The sequence below is a fragment of the Xyrauchen texanus genome, chromosome 23, assembly GCF_025860055.1.
Source record: "Xyrauchen texanus isolate HMW12.3.18 chromosome 23, RBS_HiC_50CHRs, whole genome shotgun sequence".
NCBI lineage: Eukaryota > Metazoa > Chordata > Actinopteri > Cypriniformes > Catostomidae > Xyrauchen > Xyrauchen texanus.
The window spans coordinates 8,960,492-8,968,550 of record NC_068298.1 but is presented as its reverse complement, the minus strand read 5'-3'; the positions used below and the strand labels follow the sequence as shown (position 1 = coordinate 8,968,550).

General features: G+C 34.9%; 1 long non-coding RNA gene across 1 annotated transcript; it reads right to left on the bottom strand.

Annotated features, from left to right (window-relative positions):
• Positions 1–29: 29 nt before the first annotated feature.
• LOC127663085 (uncharacterized) lies at positions 30–4,577 on the bottom strand. The gene is made up of 4 exons (XR_007972960.1): positions 4,432–4,577; positions 1,891–2,015; positions 1,699–1,778; positions 30–115 (listed from the first exon to the last, which is right to left on the bottom strand). It is a non-coding gene; the product is annotated as an uncharacterized LOC127663085 (long non-coding RNA).
• Positions 4,578–8,059: the final 3,482 nt, after the last annotated feature.

Genomic DNA, 8,059 nt, shown 5'->3' with positions numbered 1-8,059 from the left:
CATTTTATTTTTTTTATTTATTGTTATTTATTATTTTTCCAGAACCTAGCAATGCGGAAGGCTGGTCAGTAGGTCAGATTTTTACTTCACCTAGCAACATTTTCACTGGCCAAACCTATAAAAATACAAATAAATTAATAATAATAATAATAATACATAAATAATCTATGCATATATTTATATATGTATTAAATGGCAGAGAACAGAAAACGTAGTTTTCTTTCAAAAATTTTTTTTTAAATATTACAGTAACAAAAACAATGACAAGTTTCATTTGGCCTATAATTAACATAAATTAATTGTTTAAGACATTATTATTATTGCCATTTTATAAAATTTTCAACTCATTTTAACAGACTACTTCAAAGATTAAGTCATTCTCACAATTGTTCAATTATGTAAAAAATGAAAACATAAAAACAGGAATGTTAAAAAACATCACATAAATCCAAATATTTAAGTGTGCAAGAAATGTAAACATATATGAAAATAAACAAATGTAAGTCATTGTTGCCTTCAGACTTCTTTCCACAAAATATTGATACTTTATATTTTATATATATATATATATATATATATATATATATATATATATATATATATATATATATATTTATTGGGTTGCCCATCTACCCAATAATTGGGTTATAAAATAGCTAATTTGTTGGGATTTTTCCCAAAATGTTGCTTTTAATCATCCTCTTCCTATTATAATAATAATAATTATTATGATTATTATTACTAATACTACCATTATAATTTAATTTATTATTTATGTGGGGTTCAAAATTATGCTCTGTTTTCAAAAAACTAAATACCAAATGTTTATTTGAATATTTTATTGTTTATTGAAAAGGCACTGAAGTGTAAAAACATGTTGAATATGTAGAAATCACTTTTGGGAACAACTTTTTGCAGGATAATATGGATAATGAATGGCAGGGCAGTCTAAGGAATATGGCACTGTAGTGACTTTAAATAAATGAATGAATGTTACATTTGTATAACACTTTTCTTGTTTTCTTAATTTTCTCCACTTTTTCCTCCCCAATTCATTTTAAGTCATCTTGGTAGCGTAGTGACTCGCATTACTGCAGAGACATAGTGCATGTGGAGGCTTCATGCCATCCAGCGCGGCATCCATGCACAACTCACCACTCACACCACCGAGAGCGAACCACATTGACCACAAGGAGGTTACCCCATGTGACTCTACCCTCTCTAGCAACTGGGCCAAATTGGTTGCTTAAGACACCCAGCTGGAGTAACTCAGCACACCCTGGGATTCAAACTCGCGAACTCCAGGGGTGGTAGTCAGCGTCTTTACTCATTGAACTACACGGGCACCTTTACAGCGCTTTTCTGACACTGCTCAAAGCGATTTACACAGTGAACAGAGGACTCTCCTCAACCATCACCACATGGGGATGATGATCATTGAACAAAGACTTACTTGTGTCTGTTCTTCACATCACATGGCTTCAGAAGACTTAGATATAGTGCATGAAAAATGGATACTTTTATGATAAAAAAGAGTTGCTCTGACATTCTGAAAACTCATTTCATTCACATAATTTTCAAATTTAGCCTTGAGTAAAGTAATGGAATGAGTTGAACACACAACAGAGTGATGTTTAAAATATGGACTAAGGGTTACATTTTGGCGGTGCAGTCAAGAAGTCACTAAGCACAACTTACATATCTGTGGCCGTCATCATTGCACACACAAGGAAACTAGGCAGTGCCAGATCAATCTTCTTTTGGTCTTAAATATTGGGCTATAGAAAGAAACAGGCATTTCAGTCATTTATTTCAGGCATAATCATAAAATATCAAAGTGCACCTGTGAGAATATTATTAAGCAATTAATCACTCAATACTTTAACTAACTTTTCCTCTCCATCATTTGAGAGACCCATCTGACATGCTCCTCAATACAAAGGTCTCCGTCTTTGTCTATAAGTATGTTATCAATGCTGATCCTCCAGATTCTCCAGAGCACTTTTTTGTACATTCTGTGAAAAAAGAAATAAAGTGCTGATAAATAGCCATCTTAGTTTGTTCTTATAACCATAATAATTGAACATAAATTCTAGAAAATATTAATTCATAATAATTTTGATTAAGCAGGTGTATCTACACAGTAAAGTGCTTTTCTGCAATTTTTATGCATTATTATTCAAGAGTTGCTTGATGCAATCTGGCATCTTTTTACTATAAAAACTACAGTTGGAGTTGGTGCGTCATTCCTTAAAAGTGATTGCTATAACTGTGACCCCAACTACAATTCCATTTAAAACATATTAACATATTATAACATATTTTCACTAATAATTTTATTGTAATTAACCAACATGATGATTACCCAGATTACCCCAAGATGTTCTGCATCAACCAGCTTCTATGTGTATTAATGCTGTTCTCATTGAGACTTTTGATTTCAAGATGAAGCATATGATAAAACATTTAAAAGTAAAATATAGCCTTTTATGTAATACATTCAGAAGCTTATTCACCTGAAATGTTTTCATTTATACACAGGTGTTCCACTATATTAGTTGATCTGTCACAAACATCCATTAGTCTAAAACACAAGTTTAAACATCAGGCTAATACATCAGTCCATAACAGCTGTAAGTTCACACTATTCACACTTTGATATTCACAGACAGCAGTAAAACAGGGACAGTAGTACTGGAAGACTTTTATCATTCTGATACAAAAGCTTCTTTCAGTAAAGACTAGACCTTTACAATGCAAACTGTCACTGACGCAAAACCTATATTTAACCCAACTGAATGGGTTGTATTTAAAATAACCCAACAATGTAACATAATGACCCAGTATTGTAACCTACCTATTGGGTAAAATAAAATAACCCATCATAATGACCCAATATGTATAACCCACCTATTGGGTAAAATAATAATAATAATAATAATAAATAACCCAACGTTTTTTAGTGTATGTTATGTTTTAACCCTTTCTTTTTCAGTTGACCAATTTCTGAATAAATGTTATGCTAAATAAATGTAATAATGCAAATAAAATAAAAAGGTATATCTACCTCTGTTGTGGAAGCGTTGCACTTTATCCTCTACTACCACTGGATGTCAGTATTGTATAATGACTGTTTCATGTGCCCAGTCATAGAGGTAGAAAACTTAGTGTATATTTATGTTTACTGTAAATCACCTAGACCTGTGACAGCATGAGATTGTAAAAATATCAGGTTACTCAATATTTTCCTCTTCAAAAATGAATGGGATGTCAAAACTGTTGAGCAACACTTATTTGAGCCACAGTGATTAAGATTAAATCTGCAAGCACAATGGAAAGGGATCACATAATCAACAGTAGCAACAGCATTTGTACTTTACATATCATCACATTATTTTAAACACACACACACACACACACACACACACACACACACACACACACACACACACACACACACACTCATCAACATCATCAACAACTCATCACCACTTGTGATCACTGGGCACATAAGAACATGCAGTCTGAGTGTGTCTGATCACATTACATTGAAGAAGAACGAGAATCATAGGTTAGTGTGAGTGATACCCCCCTCAACTCCCTGCTAAAAGGGATAAGATCAGTTGTGTATGCTCTTGTCAGTGGTGGTCTGGCAGGGTGGGCAGCACAGAGGTGTGAGAACTGAAACTCTCTGTACAGATAGCAGGTGGCCTGCCAGAGTGCATCAAGCAATCATGCAGGTGCAAAGGTTTATTCAGGTCTCACACTGTTTGTGAAGGAAGCACAGAGTACATTCCATTAAGAACATGTGTATATCGACATCCCTTCAAATGAGGTGGAGAGAACAATTTACCCATTTTATTGTTATTTTATTCAACTTAATTCAGGTCACCAGGAAATTATGCTCATCGATAAATGATCGTTACAATGTCATTACCATGGCCATTGTAATAACCTGTTATTTCCCTATTAAACACCACAACAGCCATTTATCAGTCAATTTAGAAAAGTAGATTATGACAAATTATACAATTGATTTTATATTATACAATATATGATGAATGTTCTGGGTTCAATACAAGTTAAGCTCATACAACATTTGTTGCATCATTGATTACAAAAAGAAAAGAAAAAATTATATATATATAGACTCATCACTTAAAATAAAAATAAGCAAAAATCACTATTACAGTAAGGCACTTACAATGGAAATAAGTGGGGCAGTTTCACAAGTATTGCCACAAGACTAACCATTTGTGTTGACATGATTTTAGTGTGATCAAATCAGGCATTTGCCGGTGTAATGGAATTTACCAGATTACTTTAGCTGTGTCCCAAATGACACACTATACACTATGCACTCAGCCATGCAGTATATTCATTTTCAAAGTGTAGTATCGTCCAAAATGGAACACTTAACGATTTGTTTACCTCACAGAAGCGTTCCCCGTTTAACAGCTGATGGAAGTGACGTTTCAAACCCAAACGTTGTGTTGCTGCTTGCTTTAGCTCGCTATTCACCCTCAGTTCAATACTTATACCTCAATAATATACATATTCACACAGCATGGTATGATGGTAAAACGTTTTGTAAGGTGCTGTCTTCACAGAAGTTTCACTAGTTGTCATATTTTCCATTATTTACAATTGTTTTGCCAGATAACGTTGCTGCCGGTAACTCCGCCCCTTCCGCTATGTACAGCTAGCCTCTGAATGCACGAAGTGTCCATCATTCTTCATTCTGTTTTGACGGTTAAAAAGTGCATCATCTGAGTACTCGTAGTTCACTTCTTTTTTTGCATTTTCATTGTAAAGGTACTACTCAAACTACTTACACATCAAAAAGACATAAAATAGCGCAGAAGTGTGCAGTTTGGGATGCACCTAGGGTTTCCTACTGTTATGTTGTCATGACAACAAAGAGTCGAAAGATACTGTCGGCAATGCGTCATACCAGGGGCCTTGGTTTAGCATGGGGGAAAGCGAAGAAATAGTTTCTCATACCTGATAACATTTTCTGAGCATAAAAAAGGAGAGCGTCCATATTTCTATTCTTCTACATTGCATAAAAGCCATTTACACTGACAACTTCTTATGAATGTGCTGTCTTTGTTTTTATTGCTGGTGTTAGAAGGAATTAACTATATAATTAGATGCAGATGCTGCAATAATCACAGAAGAACCTCAGAATTAATTTGCACTTGTCCCTGCCCATCAGTGCGTTAAACACACAATTTCGCTAAATCCAATTGTGCCTAGATTAAGTGCATGCTTGCACGAAAATATAAACACTTTATGGTCCTGACCATGCCTCTGAGTTAGCACTTTTGACTTATGCTCTTAAAATAGGGCCCTTTATATTAATCAACGTTATGCAACAAATGCTCTCGATTTAGTGTAACCCAGAATATTTGTTTAATTTCCATATGTCATATACTGTACTTCCATGTACTTTAAAATATACAGTAGCTACAGTATATCAATGTATGGCAATTTATATTATATGAATATGTCTTTACAAAAGTACTGTATATAATGCAACATAACCCGTAATCTGGGCAGCTCAAATTTCTCTATAGCTATGTTTCCATCCGAGTTGCGAATTTAATTTATGCAAAAAACATAATATCACACAAATAGTGAGTGAATAAAGAAATATTTCTATCACATTTGTTCAAAAGAACAAAATTGTCACTTCCAGAGAAGTTGTAGCCACTTGTGACTCTTATTAAAATACTCACGGTTTAGAACACATAGACTAAACACTCTCATGGCTCCCACTGCCTCATGGCTGGGAGCAACAGCGCGTCACTATGGTGTGCGCAATGCTAGGAAGTAACGGATTACAAATAATATGGAAATCAAGTACTTGTAATTAGATATGTCATGGTTACTATTTATGAGGCAAAGGCAGTAAATTGTTCATCATTTATTGATCCCCTTAAGTCTTGTTTTTTATTATTATTCTAAAGCTGCCTACAGCCGATATGCATTTGTTAAGTCCTCAAATGTTTTGGAATGGAGGGGGCTGGAATTGCACTTACAGACCAAATACTAGCCATCAGCCATAATTACACTAAAGATCAGAAACCAGTTGCATTAGTGCTGTAAAGTTTAGCACTCTGCTTTAAACATGTACATGAATGTGCTTTTACTATAACTTTTGAGACTGTTTTTTGTGACGTTGATTCTCAAATGTAACTGGTCTGGGCTACGTTTCCCAAAAGCATTGTAAGCCTAAGTAGATCATAGAAACCATTTGCGCCAATGGTCTCTACAATCAAATTAAAGGTGCAGTAATTCAGTAATTTGGGGCTAATTTAAAACGTTTTACACATTAACAAATTAATTGTGTTTTTGTGAAGAGTGGTGTACTAAATGGTGTATACACTCACATGAGATGAAGACTGTACTCAGGGCAGGACTGGTAATCTGGCATACCGGGTATATTCCCAGACGCTCTTTGGGGCCAATCAGTGGCGGACTGGCCATTGGGAGAAACGAGCGGGCTGGTGGGTTGGATGCAAAAGGGGCCGAATGGGCCGCGATAAGCTAAAATGAGCTGCCGCTTTATGCACAATGGACCACAAAATGGTGCAGAAAAGGACAGCGAACACCCCACTCTCAACTTTTGGGCAAGTTGCTATGTAAAATCCAGGGCTGATTTCACTTCCCAGTCCAGCCCTGACTGTACTCATAATAGTTTTCTATAAAAAGTGTTTTTATTATATATGGTGTGGGTCACCACCTTCAATCTATTTTGCCATGTTGAAATGACATGACCTGCCGTGTTTCACTAAACGTCGAAAAAGAAAATCCTCTTGCTCATTGGCTGCCACCTATATAGATACGCGTGTCTATGCTTAGCGCAGTGTTGTTTGGTGACACGAAGAGTGAAAGAACACAATGCCTGCATCTGAAAACATAGGCAGCTTACTTGCTGCATTGCTGCCTAACCAGATAATGGCTTAACTGACTGCTGTTTTTAATTAATTGATCTCTTAAGCAAACTGATCTCTGAACAGTTTAAAAGCACCTTGTTTTCATGCTGCCTCTGTACACAGCTTCCGAAGGCAGCATTTTGATGGTTTCAGACTCAGCCCATGGAACATATTTATTATCGTGCTTTAGAAGCGGAGACAACAGGAGATTCAGTAGCTGTACTGATGAAGAAGCGAAAATGGTCTGAAGCAAGAAAAACAACGGTACGGCATACACAAGGTGGAAAAATTTGATAAAGGAGAAAACATGAGTTGTGATGCCGATGTTGCTTCTTTTTTTTTGGACAGGTAAGAAATTATTAATTGTTTAGACCACTCTCTGAAATAGTATCAGTGGAATTTACCGAAAACTCGTACAAGTTTCCCTCGAAACAGAGCTGTTTACAAATGCAAAGCAACATGTCATTTTATTTTCTTCTATCATGGCTATAGTAAGTGGAGCCCATCTACATCTACCTCTGTCAAATGGCATATGTCTTCATTCATTTAGTAGCGTGGCACAGCGATTGTTGTGGATTTTGAATAAATCATGATATTGGTTTGCTTGGGGAAAAAAATAAAAATTGAGTAAAAAAAAAAGTAATTGGAATACAGTTATGTTCAAAAAGTATTTTGATTTCTGAAGAGATTACTTTGCATTTTTTTGTCATTTGTTTCATTTAATATTTAGTCCTTTCAGATGGAAAACATTTATACATATAATGATGTGATCTAAAGTGCATTTGAACAGCTGTGAAACACTTTCTTATGATGTGTGACATTCATACGAGCAGAAAGAGAAGTAAGTTTGAAGTAAGTTTGGAGCAGAAAAAATAGAAATATAATCTTGTGTAAATTGTCAGCTTTACACTAAGCTAAAATGCTATTTCTAGCCATTTTACATGCACATGTTACCAGGCACGATCATATTTTTTATCAAGAAAATTCACGTTGGATCATCATTTCTTTTTTCTAGTAAGACCTTTGATATTAGGGCAAAAATCATATTCTTGATCATTATTTTTGTATTGTTTTCCTGTAAAAATATCTAAAAATCCTTAATTTTGATTGATCTTGTT